Source organism: Monodelphis domestica, chromosome 7 (genome assembly GCF_027887165.1).
Source record: "Monodelphis domestica isolate mMonDom1 chromosome 7, mMonDom1.pri, whole genome shotgun sequence".
In the NCBI taxonomy this organism is placed as follows: Eukaryota; Metazoa; Chordata; class Mammalia; order Didelphimorphia; family Didelphidae; genus Monodelphis; species Monodelphis domestica.
Window position 1 is genome coordinate 169,223,225 of NC_077233.1, and position 22,458 is coordinate 169,245,682.

Genomic DNA, 22,458 nt, shown 5'->3' on the forward strand with positions numbered 1-22,458 from the left:
ACAGAGGTTATTACATACTTGTATGTTTTATGGGACCCAGTGAGGGAATTCTACCCTTTTTCTAGTTATAAGTGGCACAGATCCACTCTTAGCCAACTGGAGGTTTTCTTCAGTATTAGGTCTAGAAGAGTTGCAAGTGACAATGGGATTGTGGGACTTAGCTTGCTGTGGAACCTTGCCTCTGATGTGGCTAGTAGTTGGCCCCTGCATTCTAATTTGCATGTATCCCCTCTGTCAGCACTACAGCCCAGAGTAGGCATGAATTATAATGGCAATGTGTTAAAATGGATTTAAAGATGCAAGTAGCCTTAGCATCACCTAGTCCAGTCCCATTTCTTCCATGTACCCAGAAGAGTAATTCTCATGTGGAGTCTCTATTGTTCTGTGTATATCTTGAGGGACTACAATGAATCACTACTGGTCTCAGGTCAGTGGAGGCACCAGTGAGATCATAGCTGAGGATGAGAGTTGGCTCTCCCCCACCTTTCTTTATGGTGTCATTTGAATGACAGCATTTTGAAGCTCAAATATAACTCATCAATAGAGGGAGTAAAACAGAGAAGAGGCAGAAGTTCTCATGGACTAATCTGCAGTATTATACACCCAGGGGCCCTGTAAGGCCATACAGGGGACTCATAAATGATTAATATAGCATAGAGATGATTAACATTGCACTATGCTTTTCATGGTATTAAAAAACAAAATTTTCATTCCTTTCTTGGTTTTCTGAACTCAAGAATAGCCATCCCCTTCTCTCCCATCTCTTCTTGACATGAATCATTGACAGTCCCACCATTTTGAGCCAGGTGTCCTGATACAACAGCATCTTTTTCTGGCATGGATATGAATAAGGCACAGACTCTGTCCAAGTGATGTCATAGGGTACTATGAAAGAGGCAAAATCCAGCTATGTCTAGCTTAGAGACCCTTTGGGTCCAGTTCCCAAGGCTGGACAGCTCTTAGCCCTGAGCCTCTTCCCCCAAGTCTCTGGAAAGTCTGGATTATCTCTCTATTCCTTCCAACTCCCTTACTCATTCCAGACTATGCTTTCCCTAAGGTTCTCCAGACCCTCAAGAAATAGTCACCTGTTTAATTTCCCAAACTTTGTTCTTAGCATAGGTTGAGCTCCCCCTATGGACTAGGGCTCCCATTCTCTAAGCAGCTGAACTCTTACTTGAAGATTACTGTTGATCTTTATGTGGCCTTCACTTGCTACCTGGCTTCTCTTTCTATATTTTCCTGATTTGATTAACTAGCTATCTTTCTCTTAGCCCTGCTCCCATATCTATTGCCTCCCTGGACTCAGATCACCTCTGTTTATGCCTCTGTTTATACCTTTTGGGTACCCATCTGACTTTACCAGATAAATGTCCTATTCCTTCCTAATGAACCTAAATCTTCTGGTCATCAATTTGAGTATTTTCTTTCCTTCTCTATCCCTCCTGACACAACTGAACTCAATTGGTTCATGAGCTAGCCCTAAACAATTTCTATCCTCTCTTCTAGAGTTCCTGTGAAACCATTGTATCCTCAGACACTCTTCTGGGCCTCTGTAACTACTACTGGACTGAGGAGGTCTGGGCTAGTTGTTTACTTCACAGAACTTATGGGATCTTTGTACTTTAAACAATTTAAGAGGGACCTGAGCAATTTGGAATGCAGCCAGAAGAAAGCAACCAGGCTAGGAAAGGATATGGAAACAGTTTGATGTATAACCATTAGGGAACTAGGCATATTTAACCTGGAGAGAAAAAGATGAAGGGGAAACTCACAACTGTTTTAAAAAATGTTTTAATTGTTATAAGAGGAAATAAACCATATACATATTAATATGTATATATACATGTGTGTATATTTGCATGCATATATATATACATATATATACATATATATATATTATATATATATATCTCCAGAAAATAGAACTAGGATGATTGAGCACAAGATACTATTGAGACAAATATTATTTCACCATTAGGAAGAACTTCCTAGTAATTAGAGCTATCCAATTATGAAATGAATTTTCTCTTGAGGTACTGAAATCCCCTTCACTGGAAGTGCTTGAGTAGAAATTGGATAGCCATCTAAATGTGAAGGGATTTTTAAAGCTAGCCTATATGTAGTGCTTTAAAATTTACAAAGCACTTTACAAAATATTATCTCATTTAACTCACAAAAACACTTAGAAGTATTGTCAGCCACATTTTACACATGAGAAAACTGAGGTTAAGGGAGGTTGAAGGACTTGCCCAGTGCCACAGAGCTAGTAAGTGTATGAGGTTGGATTTGATCTCAGATCTTTCTGACTCTAGTCTCCCAATCTATCCACTATGCTGCCTAACCACTATTAGAAATAAGACTTGTAGTGGGAAGAGGATGGCCTAGATGACTTTTAAAGACATTTTCTATATTTTACATTTACATCTATATTCTACATTTCTATATTCCATAATATTTGGAGTTTGAAGAGTTAATTCCCTAAATAAACTTAGTTCAAGCAATTCTTCATTAGTTCAAGAGGTCATAAAAATTAAAATCTAATAATAAACCAAAACCATAAGTTAGCCAGCGATTACAACTTTCTTCATCAAATCTCTGCCAGAGCTACAATTAGCAAGATGGATTTGTTTTTTTAATTTTCCCTTTATCCTACTTGCCTTGTGCTTAGTCATTTCTCCGCCATTAAACACACACACACACACATACACACATATGCACACATACACACACACACCCCAAATATGCATAATGTTCCAGGACTTAGTCCCTAGAAAATTGAAAATTGGCTCTGAGAACCTTGTATTTGGAGTCAGTTCTTTGGTGATAATGCTGAGATGGCAATTGAAAAACAAGCAAAAATAAAAGTAAGAAGTTTAATGGAGGAACAAGCTTTAGTAAATGAAAGCACCAGAAAGCAGGAAATGCTAAGCAAGAAACGTGACTTTATCATAAAGCAATTGGCATTAACTAGGAGCAAACACATTAGTCACAGATGGAGAAATATCACATCATGTCTAATCTCCTGTCCTGTCTTTCAGGGCAGTCAAATGTACAGGCATTGCCTTATGGTGAGGGAACACTAGTATGACAGACTCCCCCCTCCATCTCCCTCACCCCCAGGGCATCCAGCTGTGTAGCAATGAACAGCTTCCCTTCTTAGCATCTTCCCCAAGCCAGGCTAGGCCTAGTCTGGCTATGTGCTGACAGGGGCGTTGGTTAGAAAGTGTGGATGGGACATCCCAAGCCTTTCCACTACTAGTAACTAACTCATAGCCTAGGAGGCCACCCAGATATTAATGTTAACACCACCATCTGTTGCCTTGAGGAGCCACAGCAGGAACCAGTATACAGGAACAAAGGAGAAAAGGTAGACGGACTCTCTGTCTTAAAATCCATAGAATGAGTTGGTATCTGGGGGAGGATTGGGACAAAGCAGCAAGTCAGGGCTGAGAGCAGAAATGAGAAGATAAGAGGATTTGAGAACTACAAACACAGTCAGCTTTCATTGTTTTCAGAAAAACTGTGCAGGAATAGCATAGTTTAGAATGATAAGATCCTAGAATATTATAAGAGCTGGCAGGGACCTGGGAAATCATCCAGCCCAACCAACTTATTTATCATACAAATGATAACACTGAAATCCACAGAATCCCAAGTGAAGTCATTTTGCATCACACTGTGAGTTAATGGCTGAATTGTAGTCATTAAAATTGGAAACATATCCTGGTCCAGAAGATGTAAACGCTCTGGAGCCCAAGAGTTGGCCTTAGCTTCAACCATTCCCTGGGTGAGCTGTATTGTTGGGTGCTGCTCTTTGTCTTTGGTGCCTATCACTGCAGCTCTCACCTGTCTCCCAGGGGGCAGCAATTTTATTCATTTATCTGGTAAACATTTCAAGGCCTCATGATGGGTGCTATGGTGTATGTGGCAATGGATAAAACATAATCCCTGCCAGCGAGGAATTTCCAGTCTAGTAGGAGAAATGAGATGCACAAAAATAATTACAGCCTCGGAGAGGTTGGAAGCCCTGCAAAAGTTCAGCAGCTTCTGAGTTAGGCTTTGCAAAGCAGTTAACATTTCCACCAAAAGAGTTGGGACTTGGAGGATGGATCTAATTAACCACACTATTGACTTTCTCCATTGGTTGGGACCAAAGGATATAGTTAAGGAGAGGATTTATAGTTAAAGGTGGGGAGAGGCTGGTGATTATAACAACTGCTGTGAAATTGACTAGTCTTAATGTGCTGGGGCTTTTCACTCATTATTAAGGATCTCTCTACCTTGGGTACTTCCAGGCAGCCAGGTAGTACAGTGAATAGTGTTGGGCCTGGAGTCAGGAAAATTCATCTTCCTGAATTCAAATCCTGCCTCAGAAACTATGTGACCCTGGGCAAGTCATTTAACCCCATTTGCCTCAGTTTCCTTATCTGTAAAATGAACTAGGGAAGGAAATAGCAAACTACTCCAGTATCTTTGCCAAGAAAACTCCAAATGGAAGTATGTTTTGCATGATGATACATGTATAACCCGAATCAAATTGCTTACCAGCTCCTAAAGAGGGGAGGTAAGGGAGGAATGGAGACAATTTAGATCTTATAATTTCAGAATTAGTAATTGGAAAACTAAATATCTTTAAATAAAAGACCCCAAATGGAGTCATTAAGTGTCAGACACCACTGAAACAACTGAACAACAAATGAGTTCTTACATTTCACTAAGCCCAACCCACTATGCCCTGTAGGCACTTTCCCTCTGTGGCTCACCAGCCAATTCCCTTAATCCATGTCTTCTATGAAAGGACTACTTATCCCAGGCCCTATGGCATACCTTTAAGTAATAGTGTGATTCTTACTGCTAGAAGGAGGTAAGAGAAATTTTGATGCCTGTCAGTGAATAAATATTAAATGCCTATTATGTGCCAGGGACTGTGCTAAGCACAGAGGATGCAAATATGATGCGGGGGAGGATAATTCCTGCCCTCGAGGAGCTTGCAGTCCAATGGGGGAAGACAATACACATGAGGAAACTGAGAGGGGACCAAGGAAGGTACTGGACATAGGGGCATAGTAGAAAGGTCAGGGAAATCCCAAAGTAGTGCAGCCAAGTGAGAAATGAGGAGATGATCTCATCTGAACTCCCTCTGCACTGTCTAATCAGAGGTACAGAGAGTGGTGATGAGGTGAAGTACCAGGGCTAATGAGATCTTGCAGGATGATGAGATTCTTCCAGGAATGAGCTTTCAGGGACATGCATAGTGGAGAAGTCAGAGAAGTCCCAGGCAAGCCTACTTTCCTCTCAAATTCCTGGAGACTCTGAGTGGGGGAACCAAGTGCTCCCAGGAAGAGCCATGTGTCTACCTTGGATTTGAGTCAGACCCATACCAAATGTCCTCTTTACAGACTAGTGGCCTTTGTAAAGTTTACATTAGTATTGAGCATCCTCTTGTGCCAACCCTATTCTGAGATATGCTATGGTGAAACAAGAAAAGGAAATGTGAACTCACTATCTTGTAGGGCAGATAAGTCTATTAAGAACCCTCTTCCCCCATCCCACTTTCCAACAGTGCTTTTCACACCAAAAGTGCTTAATAAATGTTTCTTAAACTAAATCAAATATACAAAAAAGCTAGTGAAGAACATGGGATGGTGTATGACCAAGTCCCAAAAGAGTATTACAAAGATGAATATTCTAAATAGGTGTTTAGATGAAGGAGAGAGGTTATTATAGGTTGGAATAGCTAAGGTTAGTGGTTCTCATTTATTGATTCAGACCATATTGATGATCCCAGGCATTTGCACAAAAAGTATGCCTTATGCAGTCAATAATTATGATTGGTATATCAAATTAGGGACTGCTAGGTAGCACAATGAATAAAACACCAGTCCTGGAGTCAGGAAGATCTGGGACCCTTGGCCTCAGACACTTCCTAGCTATATGATCCTGGGCAAGTCACTTAGCGCTAGCTGTCTGGCCCTCACTATTCTTCTGCCTTAGGATAAATACTTAGTATCAATTCAAAGATAGACAGTAAGGGCTTTTTAAAAAGTATTATATTAAATTACTCTAGGGCAGTGATGGCAAACCTTTTAGAGACCAAGTACCCAAATGGCAATCCTCATGCCACACGTGAACCACCTCCTTAACCCCAGACAGGGGAAGGAGGAAGCTCCCGCATTGAACTGCTGGACAGAGGGGTGGGTCATGAGAGAAATTTCCTCACGCACAATGGAGAGGGAGAGGAGAGCAGCCTCCTTCAGCACATGTGCCATAGCCATTTGACCAAGATGGCCCTAGGGGTTGCAGTGCATTTTTTAAAACCCTTACTGTGTATTGGCTCCAAGGCAGAAGAGTGGTAAGGGCTAGGCAATGGGGGTCAAGTGACTTGCTCAGGGTCACACAGCTGGGAAGTGTCTGAGGCCACATTTGAACCTAGGACCTCCCATCTCTACGCCTGGCTCTCAATCCACTTAGCTACCCAGCTGCCCCCCCCCAATGCATTTTTATGGTTATTATTGAAATGGGTTCACAGAACAAAAATATGAGACCATTGAAGATAATGGTTTACCCTACCTTCCATAGAACCCTGAGTATGCACTTAGGCTAAATGTTCCTCATTGCTTTGGGACAGAACTCAACGCAAACCACTCTTGAGAGAAAAACTTCTGTAACTGACCCAAAAATTTGCTGAGGAAAAATCCTACTCCATCCCATTGGAAGGTAGTAGATTAATCCTCTAGATAGTTAAAAGCTTCCAGGAACCAAAAAACATTTCTTTCAGCCAAAGATTAGTAAGCGTAAGTGATGTGCCCTGTCTTTCTAATGGAATGTTTTGTTAGTCCTTCATAACAGTAACATTAAAATCTCTTCACCATTTCTGTTTTGCCTGAAGAAAAAAATATATTCTAGAGGTGTCTTCGACCTAGGCACGGGCTTTGCTGCTGTTCTAACTTCCCACCTGAATTACCTAGCTTTTAAATACATGATTATCAGTGGTGGACATCCCTAAATACTAGGGATGTTGACCATCAACAATCCCTAAGCTGATAGCTTGATTATGTCCTTCCAAAGCCATCTGAAGGACAAGGTGAGCAGGGCACAGGGAGACTGGCTTTGAGAAGTACCAAAATAGTAGGTGAAATTTCTCTGCTCTCTTACTATTATCAAATCAAGAGTATAATTTCTGCTTCTACCCTCTTATGCTTGGTAGGCCTATGGAATTACAAGAAAATAAAAGAGGCTTCCAAATGTTCCCCTTTAACTACAGATTTTTTTAAAAAAATAAACGTCTTCCTTTCTTTTACTTATTAGAGAGATTAAAATCTGTTCTGGCTTGAGGACTAGGAAGGGTCTGTTTATGAAAGTTAGAAATCCAGATAACGATAATTCAGTGCAGGCCTTGGTTTTAAAAGGGCCATCATGTATGGTACATTTGGAGAGTTTATCTGGAATAAGCACTTTAATGGCAATGCACTGGCTGGCAGCTGCTGTATCTTGGAGTCCTATTGCCAGGTCAGAGCTTAGCGGTCAGACAAGGACTTCAAGCTGAGACAAACCTTCCCCACTTGGTGGCAGTATGGAAAGCTGTTTGTTGCTTAGGTAGATTTGAAAGTAAATTAACTTCTTCCCTAGCTAAGCCTTTGTTCAGTACAGGTAGAACTGGCAGCTCAGTTTAGAGTCTAGATCCTCTAAGAAATAGGCATGTTAGCTGTGCCTACTGGGGCCACTGGAGAGATGAATGGTTTTGGAAGATGAGTCGGGGGATAAGGAGGACCTCTGTAAGTTCATCAGAAAGAACAGAAGGTCAAACACACTAGTGAAACGCTTTCTCAATCACAATAGCCCCTGCCAGTGTAGGCACCATTAACTTATTCCTTGATCATTGGCCACAGCAAGGGTTTACAGATGGGACTCTAGTGGGATGACCTATTTAGGAGTTTGAAAACCAAAGAAGAAACTGATGTTCAAAGTGGCAAGTGGAGTCATCAAAATGTTTTTGATTCATAAATTCAGACCTCTGCCCACCACTCAGATCCCTTCACTCACTTGGCGTGGCGGGGGGGGGGGGGGGGGGGGCGGGCATCAGTCTTCTTGCAAATGGTGGAAACACAATTCAAAATGGTAAAAAAAAAAAAGTTCAGTCCCAGCTATGCCACTATAAGCAGATCACACAGTCTCTCTGGGTTTCACTTTCCTCATCTGTTAAATAGGGATAATAATACTGACAGGCTTGTTTTGAAAAGGCAGTTTGTACAGTATATATTTACTCCAAAATTTCAGGATTTCACCAGCATTGGTTTGCTCTCCATTGACACATATTCCCTTAGTAATTTGTTTTCATGAGATGCTATTGACAACAACCAAAAAAAAAAAAAAGAACAGTTGGGTGGTTCAGTGGATTTAGAGCCAGGCCCAGAGATGGGAGATCCTGGGTTAAAATCTGAACTCAAACACTTCCTAACTATGTGACCCTGGGCAAGTCACTTGACCCCCGTTGCCTAGCCCTTACCCCTCTTCTGCCTTAGAACCAATATACAGTATTGATTCTAAGGTGGAAGGTAAGGGTTTTTATTAAAAAATGAAAGAAAGAAAGAATGAAAGAAAGAAGAAAAGAAGGAAAGGAAGGAAGAAAGAAGGGAGGAAGGAGTAAAGATAAAAATATCCTATATTACATTTCTAAATAACATATTTATAAATATATATTTATATACATATATATACATATATATTTGTGGCTGGCACCTAGCACAGTGCCTGGTGCCTAGCAGGTCCTTAATGAACACTTATTTAATCTATTGATCAATTAAAATGTGAATTATTATCATCACTAATTATAGCTGCAATCATCAACATTAATAAATATGTAACAAATTAACATTGATTCAGAATAACCAACAGTTATCACAATCTATACAGTAATTCTTGAAGACTGAGAATTCTTCAACAACCTGGTGAAGTAGGTAATATGAGAATGTATACACATGCACATAATATGTATGTGCACATATATACATGTACGTAATCTTTTTGGAAAGAGAGGAGAATTCTGTGTGGCATTCTCAGCAATGGAATATGGACAACAAGAAGCCACATCCTAGAAGTATCTCAACATCAGTGTGTCTAAAATAGAACTCATTCTCTTCCCCACAAAACCCTACTTTCATCCCAAATTCCCAGGTAACCATGCTTCCAAATTAAGTGTGTCTTCACACTCATCTTACCACTTCTCCCCTCCCAAAATCTCTCATATACATACTTTTCTTTCCACTCCCTTAGCCTATACCCTGGTACAAGCCCTCTGTTTCTCCATCCTAAGTACAAAAAGTATAATATACAGAGAGGTGATAGAGTGTCAAAAGGGTTAGATCTGGAAGGAACCCCAGAGATTATCTAGTCCAACCTCCTCATCTTACAGATGAGGCTCCCAAGGGGAAAAGTGACTTAACCAAGGTCCTGTGTCAAGTCCCTAATCATGTCCCAGGAGCCAGGGCTCCTGGCTCCAAATTCAGGGCTCTTTTTACTATCTTTCATTGCCAAGGCTGGGTGTGGTATCCATCTTGTACTTGCTGTAGGGTCCATCTGGTAGAATTGTTTCTTTGATTATAGAAATTATACTTTTGGAATGAGCTTCTTCAGAGCAAGACAGTAATGGATCCCATTTGTGTAGGATTGTGTAAAGCACTAAATGTGAGTTAGCATTACCACTATAGGTTATGATCATTACGCCTCATATCTTGTCTGCCGTTCTACAACCTCTCTCCCAAATGTTCATTTCTCCTAATGAGCTTTGTGTAAAGGGCTATCATGGTGGGAGTAAGAGAAGGGGTGTGGAGGCTGGGCAGAATTGAGTAGAGAAGTCGAGAAGGGTAATAGGAAAGGGAGGAACAAAAAAGAAAAAAGAAAACATATGCCATATCATCCGATGATGCGAAGCCCAACGATGCCACTGAGAGCCTCTTACTTGACACTGAGCCTGCCCAGGGTCCCCCATGACCACACCTCTATTTCGCCTCTCCCTTCTGTTGCTCCCCTCCCAGTTGAGACATCCTCTCCCTATGATCCAGCTCCATGATGTTCTTGAAAGAGTGCTGGACTTAGATCCAAATTCTGCCTCTGATCCTTCCCTGTGTGACTCTGGATAAGTCACTTAACCTCTCCAGGCCCCCAATGCCTCCTTCAGATAAGAAGAGGGTCAGACTAGATGACCTCAAAAGTCTCATCCAGCTCTAAGCCCATGAGCCTCTGCCTCTGTGCTTTGCAATGTCACAATTTGCTATGCAAGCATGGATGGGGATGAGCCATAGGATGCTTTCCATATATCATTTTATATGTGCCTCACAGCAACCCTTTGAGGAAATATTAATGCCCATTTTTAAATTTGGAGAAACTGAGGCTCAGAAGAGGCACAGAGGTCCAAGGTCATACAGCCATCAAATAACCATGGGCCATTTAAATATGCACAGAGAGAGGCCTAAGGAGTCACTTTTACTCCCCACAATATACATTTTCTTTTTTTTTTTAAACCCTTACTTTCTGTCTTAGAGTCAATACTGTTTATTGGCTCCAAGGCAGAAGAGTGGTAAGGGCTAGGCAATGGGGGTCAAGTGACTTGCCCAGGGTCACACAGCTAGGAAGTGTCTGAGGCCAGATTTGAACCTAGAACCTCCCGTCCACAATATACATTTTCACAAGGACCTTCACAAGGAAAAATGTCTCAGGATGCTGTTATCTAATCTGTAGGAATGACTCTAAGACAGGGATTTCAGGTCAGGCAGGCACAGTGGGTCATGGGAGAGGGGATGGGAGAAGGTCAGGTACCTGAGAAACAGATTTCTGGCCAGGAGGAGCCTTGCAGTAATCACCACCACCACCACCACCCCTTGGTTCTGCCCTTGGCCTGCCTAGTAACTAGCATCGAACACTGGGAATCGGTAGAATCTCTGTGTTCTGGTGGGGAGGGGAATTCTCCTGGAAAAAGAATAGCTCTTGCGGTCAGAAAGACTCAAAACTAATCCTGCACTTCCATAGACAAACTGAAAGGAGACCTTGGGCAAGTCACAGATTCTCTGAGCTTCAGTTTATCCCATTGTAAGACAAGCTAAATAATACTACTTGTCCTACGCAGCTCCAGGGTCATTATGAGGAAAGCTCTTTGTAACTTTAAAGTGCTGTAAAAGGAGGGACAGATGGGTAGCCCAGTGGATGGAGAGCCAGACCTAGACATGGGAGGTCCTGGGTTCAAATGTGGCCTCAGACACTTTCTAGCTGTGTGACCCTGGGCAAGTCACTTAACCCTCATTGCCTAGCCCTTACTGCTATTCTGCCTTGGAACCAATACACAGTACTGATTCTAAGGAGGAAGGTAAGGTGTTTTTTTTTTTAATTTAAAACAAAGTTCTATAAAAGGATAAGACTTTGTTGGATATTATTATTACCATCATCATTAACAGTAAATAAAGTAAATAAAATTGCCTGGCCAGCCTGTGGCCTCCTTTCTCTTTGGAACTGTAACCAGTGAACAGAGAGCCTAGACGTTCCGTTCTCTCCCAACTGGAGAAGCTAGGACCCTGGAATGGTAACTGACTGACCCAAAGGCCCTCAGGATAAGCTGGAAATAGAATTCTGGGTCTAGTGTCATTCTCTGGCTCCTCAGCCAGATCTCCTTTGCAGCTGAGAGCTCCACTCCATCCAGAGAGAGTCCACAGGGCCCTCAGAACTGGAAGCCACAAGGCTGGGCTGAGCTGGGCTGAGCTGAGCCGAGCTGAGCTGAGCCCAGCTCCACGGTGATACATAAGCCGAAGAAAGTTTTCCTTCTTTGGCAGCCAGCTCCCTTTCCCCAGCCGGGGACAGGAACACAGGAGATTAGAAGGTATTTCCAGCCAAAAACAACCCCACCACAAAATGATTTTCTGACAGATTACACAGCCATAACAACCACTCCTGCAGCATTACAGACTTGTCACTGGCTTGAATTCATTTCCCTTTCTGTTGTGTGGCTTTGATTCTTAATTATACACAGAGATCTCACTCATAAGTGGTTCAAGGGAAGGAATTCCTGGCAAATACCTTGGAGTGGGTGGAGATTAGCTCAGTATCTTGTGTATTAGGAGCTATTTTCAGGAATGCACTGGATTACAAAAGAGTGTGTTCCTTCCCCCCATTCCTGCCCCCTTGGGTATCAGTCATTCTTTATCTCTTTATCCAACTTTATCCTCAGCCTTCTCAAAGTGACCATAGGTCCACATTTCCTAATTCCATTCTGCCTCAGTCCTGCTCTCCCACCACCACCCCGTTGGAAGAGTCGGATGCTCACTGCTTCTGGGGATCCTTGCAGTGAGGTGTTGGGACCATCTGTTGTCCTGTCTGCAAGCTCAGCGGCCCGCCCGTCTGGGTTTGGCACCAGTCATCTGGAATCAATCATTTTTGATTGGTATTTAGTGAGCACTCCAGGGGTATGGGGAGGGGTCTCAGGACTTAACCCCAGAGCTGATATTGCCTCCATATAGATTGGCCCCCAGCAGGGCCACATGGGCTCCCACTGGAGAGGATAAACTTGATCCACAGACCTGGGAGGGACCCCGCGGGTGTCAAGGGTGAACAAGGAGGACAGGCACTGGTGTAACATTTGAGGACATGGAAGCCACGTGTGCTGGCCTCTCCAGCACTCTGGCAAGCCTTCCTTCTCTACTGCGCCCAGTGACCAAACACTTGCACAATGTTTACACGACATCTCATCCCTAGTTCCCAGCTCACTCGGCCAGGGTCTGCTTTGCCAGCTGGGACAAAGTGGTTTTTTGGGGGGGAGGAGGGGATGGACAAAGAAGGATTAGGAGACCTGAGATTTCTATGGGGCTGCTTCCTGACCCTCAGTCAGGATATCATTTTACAAGTGGTCATTTGGAGAATAGGCCCCAAATGCAATTACTTGGGCTCTTGTGGTATGCCGGTCAGCTTTTCCCAGGAATGTGGCTCTCCCATCTGTGGCTCTACCATAACCCCAGACCATATAGTACTTATAGGATCATAGAACTTAGAGCGAGTAGGTACCTTGGAGATCCTTTGGTTCAATAGCTTCATTTTACAAGTATGGAAATTGAAAGCCAAAGAGGTCAAGTGATTTGCCCCAGATAACACAGGCATCTCACCTGGATTTTAGATCCAGGTCTTTTAGTTCCAGTTCCTTGGCTACTCTACTCTAGTGTCAGCTTTGGGCCTCAATTTCCTACTCTGTAAAAAAAAAAAGAGGGTGGATTAAATGATTTCCAAAGTTCCTTCCAATTATGACATTTTTTGACTCCATGTGCTGGAGCATACTTGCCATCTCCAAAGAAGCTATACAACAAGAAAGTTGAGGAAAATACTCTGAACAAAGACAGAATGGCTTATGAAAGCTACTCTCTTGGCCAGTGAGTGGCTCAAATATAAGGAAATACCATTTCACAGACTGGGAAACCAAGGCAGAAATGTTGAGGCAAAGGGAAAAGACAACGTGAGAATCAGAACCAGAACTTGGATGTAGGATGCTACACTCTCCTTGGCCTTCCTCTCTTCCTCTGAGAGCTAAGAATAAGAAGTGTATCCCAGGATTCAGAGCCTCCCATTTCAAGATGTGTATCATGGAGAAAGAGGCTAGAATAGAATTTTTCTTCTTCTACAGCTAGAAAAAGCCTTAAAATGGCCTTTAGTTCAACCTCCCTTTTTTAGAGATGAAGAAATGAAGGCTCAACGAAGGCCAAGAAGTAAGCCAGGACTAGAACCCACATCTTCTTAACTTCTGAGCCAGGGCTCTTTCTACTTTCTAAGTGGAGGATTGAGTTAATTAAACATGAAGCCATTCACTGGCAGTCACTTTCTAGCAGATCTTGACCTTCCTCTTTGTACTTCCTTTTCCACTTTCTCCTTTTGTCCCTTGCCCATATGGAACAGGCCGGGATCTGAATAAGAAATGTGGTTAGGCACAGTAGATTCCCCCCTGGGATATTCCTGAATAGGAGGAAAGATACTTGGCAAAAGGTGCCACTTCAACAAAAGGTGCCATGCTACTAGAGCACAGCATTCTTGCCTGTCCCTGGCAAGCTGCCCAGAAGGCTGGACAAGGAGGAGCTGGCCAAAGTAGGTAGGTATTGAGCTGTCCTGAGATTCCCCTAGAAAGTCCCTAGAGAGATGTGAGCCCTAACTAAGCTAATTAAGTCAGTCACCATCCTCCTTACTACATAGGAGCAGCAAGTGTATCCATCCCTGACTGCTGCTCTCCCACTTGGATATACTGGAAGCCAAAAGGCATCAGCTCTTGGTGGCCTCCAACACCTCCTGGCAGCACCATTAGGCCCTGAAAGGCTTTTGGCATGTGGAGTTCACAGTCTTGATGCTGGAGGGAGGAAACAGCTCTGAGCTCTTCTGAGCAAGGCAGGGGGGGCTGCCCTTCCCAAAATCCCATCCTAGGGATCAGCCACCGCTGTCTTTCTGCTGAGCACCCACACATTCACATAGGAAGAAGCATCAACAAAAGCAACTGTCCTGGAGCTCAAAGCACACAAGACACTGAGCAGCTCTCAGTGGGCCAGCGCCCAAAGGGAACGTCTGTTTCTGTGATGGAATCCTGTATTTTCCATCCGGGAGGAGTCGGGCCAGGGCTTCCTGGAACTGACCCAGAAATGGTCTTCCCAGCTGCTCCTGATTAATAATACCTCGCCTTGCCTTTTAGAGCAGGGTGGGTGAAAGGCAGGGCAGCCCCAGGCTGGAGGAGGAAGGGGAGCCATTAAGCATACTTTGCTTTTCTCTGCTCTATTTTTCAAAGTGGCCAATCAATGGTCTTGGCCCTCCAGAGCCCAGAACTTGGAATGTCAGGCTTCTGTCAGGGGAGGCTTCAAATTGCCGTGGGCACAAAGGGAGAAGGAGATGGTACTTTTATGCAAAGCCTAGTTCAGCCTCTGGGCTGCTTAAGCAGAACTAAGCCTTGGCTCCAAGTTCTGCATCCAGCCTCCCATGGGGTCCTCTCCCTGCTGTCAACCTGACCTGCTTTCACCCTTTACCTGCTTTTCCCTCCCCCAAGGTCTCATGCTGTCTTCTACCCTTTCAAAATCTTCTTTTCAATAGAATCAAATAGATTCATTTATACTTGGATCTAATTATTATTATTACCCTTCCCCAAGGGGGAATTTTGCATTTCTACAGAAGGCAAGTTCTCCAAACAAAGAGAATGAAGCTTTAATGGCATAATTCTAGGAACCATGACAGGCCTTTGGCTTGATATTTGGGAATACAGGTGCCTTCTTAGCATCCTTATATGGTTAGGCCCTGCCCTTTGGAACATGGGATTCACCTCAGTCAGTCAACAAGTTTTTAAATTCCTCCTATGAGCCAGGCTCTGCAGCTTATAACTATCATGTGGCAGGTGGGATCTGATCTCAAGAAAAGGGTCTTAGTTATAGCTATCACAATGAATAACTTCATTTTGAATCAGAATGGGAACCCTAGTTGACACTCTTCATCACTTCTGGCCACTCTATCTGGCCTTAGGGGAAAAGAGTTCAAAGGACCCAACCTAGATTGGTACCACTACTTTATCCAATAATATTTCCCAGGTGAGAACAAGATTCCTACATCCCAGCTCCTCTAGGCAATTCCCAACCAAACTCCTGGCTCCCTTTCCTGACTTCCTATAGCATTTACTGAGCCACAGGCTTTCTGGGACCAGAATCCCAGAGGGCAGAGACTATGGCTCTTTCTCCTCCTTTCTCCCCAGCAGCGCAGGGCTGGAAGCCCTGAAGACGTTCAGCCAGCATCCTTGAGCCCAGCCTTAGAATCACTCCTCTTACACATGGCCCATAAATGACACGCATAACCCCTGTTCTTCCTTTCCCCATTCCATGGTGTGCCCAATACTGTTACTGCAGCTTTGATTCAATTCAGAGAGTGTTCACTGCATTTTACACATTCTGCTCACTGTCCCTGGAAGATACAAAGATAAAGAAGGAACTCTCTCTGCCTACAAAAACTTACAATTTAATAGTGGAAGATGGGGGAGGAGGAGAGAAGATATGACAGAAACACAACTAGACAATACAGAAGAGTCTGTGATATGTATCATGTGAGCATTACAAAGTAGATTCCAGGAGAGCAAATAAGACAGAGAGCTGACTTCTGCCTAGAGGGACCTGGAAAAGCTTCAGGTAAGGTGACATCTGAGCCAATATGGAAAAGCAAAACCATGAACTTCATGTTCAGACCTGGAGAAAGGGAAGAAATTTTAAAACAAGAAAAACTTAGAGTTTGACCTCAGGGATAGAGATGGGGCTGGGAGCAGAGGAAGGTAGGACTGCTTGTCTTTGTTGTCCATCTACTCCCTGAATTCTTCATTTTACTTTTTTTTTTACTGCCTGAAATTCCAGGAGCTAGAAGTCAGTTTGGGAACAAGATTTTCTCTTTGAACTAAAAAATGTAACTAGTTCTAGTAAGAGTCGGTCTTATCAATTAGTCCTTTCCACACTAGTATGAATCAATTCCATCATATTGCCTTCTTTCTTATAGGTAACAAAAGAGTGTGAGGAAATGGGAGATTTGATTGGATATCAGAAGTGGAACGAATTTATGGTACCATTATAAAGAGAAGGGTGATCTGGACAGGAAGCTTAAACTCAGAATGAAGATACTAGGTATTTGAGTAGAAAAGTAGCAGGAATGAGGAGAAAAACAGTGCATAGAAAAGGAGGTGGTAAGGAGATAAGTCAAACTCTTCCCCCTTTGAATTTTTTTTTTCAGTATCAATTCTGTATCCAGGAATGGTGGTCTTTCCTGACCCCACTCTCTCCCTAGTAATACATAATCCAAGTTAGTGTCATCAGAGCCAATTCTAACACCTGGGATGAGCAGGGAGGACACCTTCCACAAGGGCTTACTAAGGGGAAAAGGTGAGGGAACAAAGGCTTGGGAGGACCACCATCTGGATATGAGCGGGGTTAGATGTCCCCCCCTAAATATCAGGTATCCTGTATCAAATCACCCATCTCCCTACCCTAGATATAGCTTTGAGGGTAATTAATACTATAATTCCGTTCCATTATGGGTTAAATGGGCCTTTCAGAGATAGCTTGGAAATGTAAGCATCATTTGTAACATTGTTTCTATGGGAAAATACATTCTAAGTTCCAAGCAATGGATTTACAAATTAGCTTTTGGAATACAGCCTGTTTGTGAGTTGGGGGTGGCCTATACTGGTTGACTTGGCTTGGCTTGGCTTGACTTGACTTGACTTGACTCTACTCTACTGTTGCTGCCAAGAGGTATAATTCACAGGGGCCTCCCTTTTTTGATTGTTCATTTTTTATGCCAGGCATTAGGTCATGTAAAATCAGCAATGCCCCCAAATTGGACAGTGCTACTAAATAATCAAAAGCGGAGGAGGGAGAGATTAGGACAAATCACCAACAGACGCAGAACTATGATTTTTTTCAAAGATTTACTAAGACTCCTTGGCTTTCCATTAGTCCTAATAGATACCTACACACATCAAGTACAGACCTACAGACATCCAGATGCACACACATACACAGACATTCATACACACACCCGTTTACTCTTGCATTCATACATTTGTTTTCATCTCAGAGTTACCAGATGGGTGGCCTCACATAGGGGAAGCCAAACCCTTCTGCTCCACAGAAAGGCAGAAGAATTGCAAAGCACACAGCAGCTTCTGTTATAATTATGGTAGAATCCCTCAAGAATCTCATTTTCAGGAATCCTGTTTTACACATAAACAACACACACACAAACATACACACACACACACACACACACACATATAGACAGAAGGAAACTAGGTAGCACAGTAAGTGGATCTGAAGTCATGAAGATCTGAGTTCAAATTCTTCCTCAGACACTTATCATCTGTGTGACCCTAAAAAAATAATTTAACCTCTGTTTGCCTCAGTTCCCTCATCTGTAAAATGGGTATAGCAACTGCATCTATCTCCTAGGATGCTTGTGAGGATCAAGTGAGAGTAAAGTGTTTTGCTGTATAAATGGTATCTATAATTATTTTTTAAATGCCCTGACCAATTTTGCTCCAAGTTTCCATGTTTCTTCTTAGAAATGTTCTCCTGACTCACCAGCAACCAACCCATTCTAAAGTTTTTGTTCTTTATGCCATGTCAGGCTTTCACTTGGTCTCAGATTGGACTGGACAGACACAATCTTTAGCTCAGTGGCATCTTTTTCCTGAACTCTCTCCGTCCTTCTTTTGTCTCAAGCTAGAAAGGATCCATATGGGTAGGGACCTCCCCATTTTCTGCAGTCTTCAGCCTTTATTTCTTGGCCCCTGGTGGTTTTCATAGATAACTTTTATGCAGATACAAACAACATATTCACATGGATCTAGTTTCCTGGTGCACATCAACAAAATTTATTTGAATTTGAATCTACTTTTTGCAGTTACTTGTTTGTTTCATTAATGTCATAATTCAGCCTTGTTCTGCTACTCGATGACCTTGGCAAGTTCCTTAACCTCTCTTTGCAAAGGCCTCCTTTTCCTCACTTCTAAAATGAGGAAGTCAATGTTAATTTTTAACATTCTATAATCCCATGATCCTTCAGTTACAGAAGGCAGAAATTCCTCATGAATTCATTAATGTGACAATGCTTTTTAATTTGCTATTGTAATTATTATAGGAGTAATTACTATATTTGTCTGAGTATACTTTATACCTCTACAAAGAGATCTCTTTGAAAGGAAAAAAGCATGTGTGTACACACACACACACACACTCTCACACACACATATACATATACACACAAATCCAATTATAGGACGCCCCCCGGGTTTTATACAAACCAGATTTTTGCCTAGTGGGGTAGCACCCCTGGGGTGGAATATAGCCAATACTTTGACCAATATGACTACAGCAGTTATTAATCTATGACCCACCACAGTCACTTAAAAAGGGGATCTGGTTTCATACCAGGGATATTCATATTTTGCATTTCCGAAAGGTATTTTGTAAATCTTTTGGGCTTTAAGGGTGGGGGGGAAAACTCGGCTTCTGGCTCTCTCAAAACTCGTCCTGGGTCTAGGAGATACTCTATTCTCCTGTCAGCTAGACTCTGATGCTTTCCCTAGGATCTCAGGAAGCCTACCTGAAGTCATGAACTCGTTCCTGGGGCAAGAACCAGAGCTCTGCCTCTTTGCATACAAGAACATGCCATTGACCTCCAACGTAACGCATACTTAGAAGAGGACCTTTAAGAACTAAATTCACGCTTCCCTCAGCATGGCAGATAGTTATCTCTTGAGAGTCTTCAAAGAGCTTCACTTATCTGTAGAGAACCGTTAGAGCATCTGGCTGGTTGCTGCATTTGGAGTCAACCAGTCATCTCTAGCTAAATTTATTCCAGTTTCACCGCTTTGCCTTGGAATGCCCATGCTGACTTACTCCAAATCTTCTGTCTCTTCATCATTCCCAAGTCTATGTGAGTCCTGTGTTGAACTTTCCTTTACAATACCTGCTTTATTTGGTGGGTGTCCAGCCTTGTGGTACCCCTTCCCACCCCTCTGGCTGGCTGTTAGAAGCACCCGCAGCACCACCTGCTGACTGAACTTGGCCTAGTTGGCAAAGTTGCCTGTCTAAAGACAACAATCCTGGATTATAGAATACGAGATATGAGGCTTCCAGTATTCAGAATGCCTTCTGACAACCGCCATGTATCTATTTGCCTTTTATTCCCTGATGCTGCTGCATTGGTTCCCTTTTCCTTTCTCCAGGATTCTACCCCTGGCACCAGAATACTTTCCTTGATAAAATCGAAATTAGCAGATATTAAAGATGAATTCCCATCTAAGACATTCACAGTACATTTACCAGAAGAATTAAAAGAGCATTTTACCCTCTGACCCAGAGATTTTAATACTAAGATTATACCCCAACAAGGTCAATGATAAGAAAAAAATATCTCTTCATGCACCAAAATATCTATAGTAGCACTTTTTGTTATAGTAGAATTAGAAATAAAAGATCCCAATCAGTTGGGGAATGACCAAACTTAATGTGGATGTTATAGAATATTGTTGAGCTGGAAGAAATGACATATATGGTGAATTTAGAGAAGTATGGAAAGAGCTCCACAATCTGATACAAAATGAAGTAAGCAGAACCAAGAAAACTTTATATACAATGACTGCAGCAATGTAGATGGAAAGAATGACCATAATAGTTAATGTTTGAAAATTACAAAGAATAAACAGAACTCCAAGAAAAGATACAGGAATATACATTGATAAAGATATGAGAAGACTCCTTTGTAGAGGTGCGAAGTCCATAGATATAGTACATAGCAATGTTTTCATACTTTTTTGATAAAATCATCAGTTTTACTGATTTTTTTCTCTTTAATTTTTCCTTTAAAAATATATTCTTTGTGTAGTTTTCTGGGAGGGAAGAAAGAAAAAGATACTGAAGACATTTCAGTGACATAAAAATTTTGGTGATAAAAAAGAAAAAAATTATTTTAAAAAATAACATATTTTTTAAACCCTTACCTTCCACCTTAGTATCAATACTGGGTATTGATTCTAAGACAGAAGAGTGGTAAGGGCTAGGCAATGGGGGTTAAGTTACTTGCCCAGGGTCACACAGCTGGGAAGTGTCTGAGGTCGGATTTGAACCTAGGACCTCCTGAAATAAAGTATTTTAAAGGAGAACTTTGGAGAAAAATACAAATAGCTTTCTGAATCATTTTGTATCAGAGGTAGAATGCTTGTGGGCTTTTCTATTTTAAAGGAGGTCTAGAATTCGACCTGTGAATGGGGAAGTTACCCTATAGAAGTCAATTCTACTTCTTGTCTGTTCTTTCTTCTCCATTTCTATTGCTACTGTTTTTGTTCAGACTCTCTCTTTTACCTGTACTATTGCAATAATCTCTAAACCAATCTTTCCACTTCCTGTGTCTCCCTTTTCAATCTGTTGTTCTACATACTGCTGCCAGATTAATCTTCTGAAAGCAGAATTTTGATTATATCATCTCCCTATTAAAAACAAACAAACAAATAAACAAACCTTCAGCAGGTCCTGCCACCACTGAATAAAATCCAAACTACCTAGCTTATCAGTGAAGGCCAATTGTGAGCTGCTTCTTGCCTACATTTTTAGTTGTATTTCCACTCCTTTCTTAATGCTCTAGGGCTAAGTTACAAATGTTTAAAAGTCATACTCATTCTGATCTAAGCCTCACTTCCTAAAAGCATAAGCATATAACCCACCCACACCCTCTGAATACACACACACACACACACACACACACACACACACACACACATACACACACACACATACACACACACACACAGAGACACACAGAGAGACACACAGAGAAAGAGAGACAGACAGATTGGGGTGGGGGGAGAGACAGAGAGAGACAAAGACAGAGACAGAGAGATGTCTACCACACACATATTTTCCCTCCAAACCTAATGTTATATCTCTGATAGACTATGGAGCAGTGGTTTGGGGAGTAGTTTAACTCTAGCCAAGTTGGACTTGTCACTGTTTCCCAAACATACCCCATGCTTTCTTTCCTTTGCCTTTTTATTCCTGTACCCTCTGCCTAGAATGCTGTCCCCACCCCATATAAAAATAATAATAGATAATAGCATTAATTATATAGCACTTTACAGATATTATGCCATTTATCCTATACAAAAACCCTGGGAGGGAGGTGCTATTATCTCCCTTTTACAGATGAGGAAACTGAGACAAATAGCAATTAAGGGTCACATGGTAAGTGTCTGAGACTACATTTGAACTCTGATCCATCCTGACTCCAGAATCAGAGGTCTACCTATCACGCCTGAATTCAAATTCACCTGCCCTAATCTGGCCCCATTAAAGACCTAGCCCTAATTTAAGCTCCTCAGTGAAATCCCTGGTTCTGGCTTCCCCTTCCCCCGAGCTCCCTACCCTCAACAGATGTGATTATTCCTGCTTTAGTACTCAGGAAGCACTTTGTACCACTCTCATATCACTTATTACATCCTGCTTTGTGTTGTGGTTATTTGTATACATGTCCATTCCCCTCAGCTAGATTAGAAACTCTCTAAAATTGGGCGACTGCCACATGTGTCTGCTGAGGACAAAAAGGACTTTCTGCTTTTGATTCGAAGCTGGCCCAGACTTTGTGGCTCTCCTTGGCTGGTCTGACCAATGATATCCCCCTCTGAATCTTCAGAGTGCTGAGGACTCACAAAGAAAAGGAAACTCGATTACAGACCAAGGTTTTGTCTGAAAGAAATATTTTCTCTAGTGTTTTTTCTGGTAGTAAATGCACTAAACATGAAAAATGGGAATGAGTATTAATACCCCCAAATTAATTTAAAGCCACAAGCCACTGGGACTGCAGGGTTAATAGGTCAGGGCTAACCTATAGGCATATAAATCATACAATCTGATCTGAGATTCACCTTCTCAAAGC

The 22,458-nt window shown here is 42.2% G+C and overlaps 1 protein-coding gene across 2 annotated transcripts in view; it reads left to right on the top strand.

Moving 5' to 3' along the window:
• The window catches only part of DNAI1 (dynein axonemal intermediate chain 1), a 314,390-nt gene that overhangs the window by 212,616 nt on the left and 79,316 nt on the right, over positions 1 to 22,458 (top strand). The window lies entirely within an intron of this gene.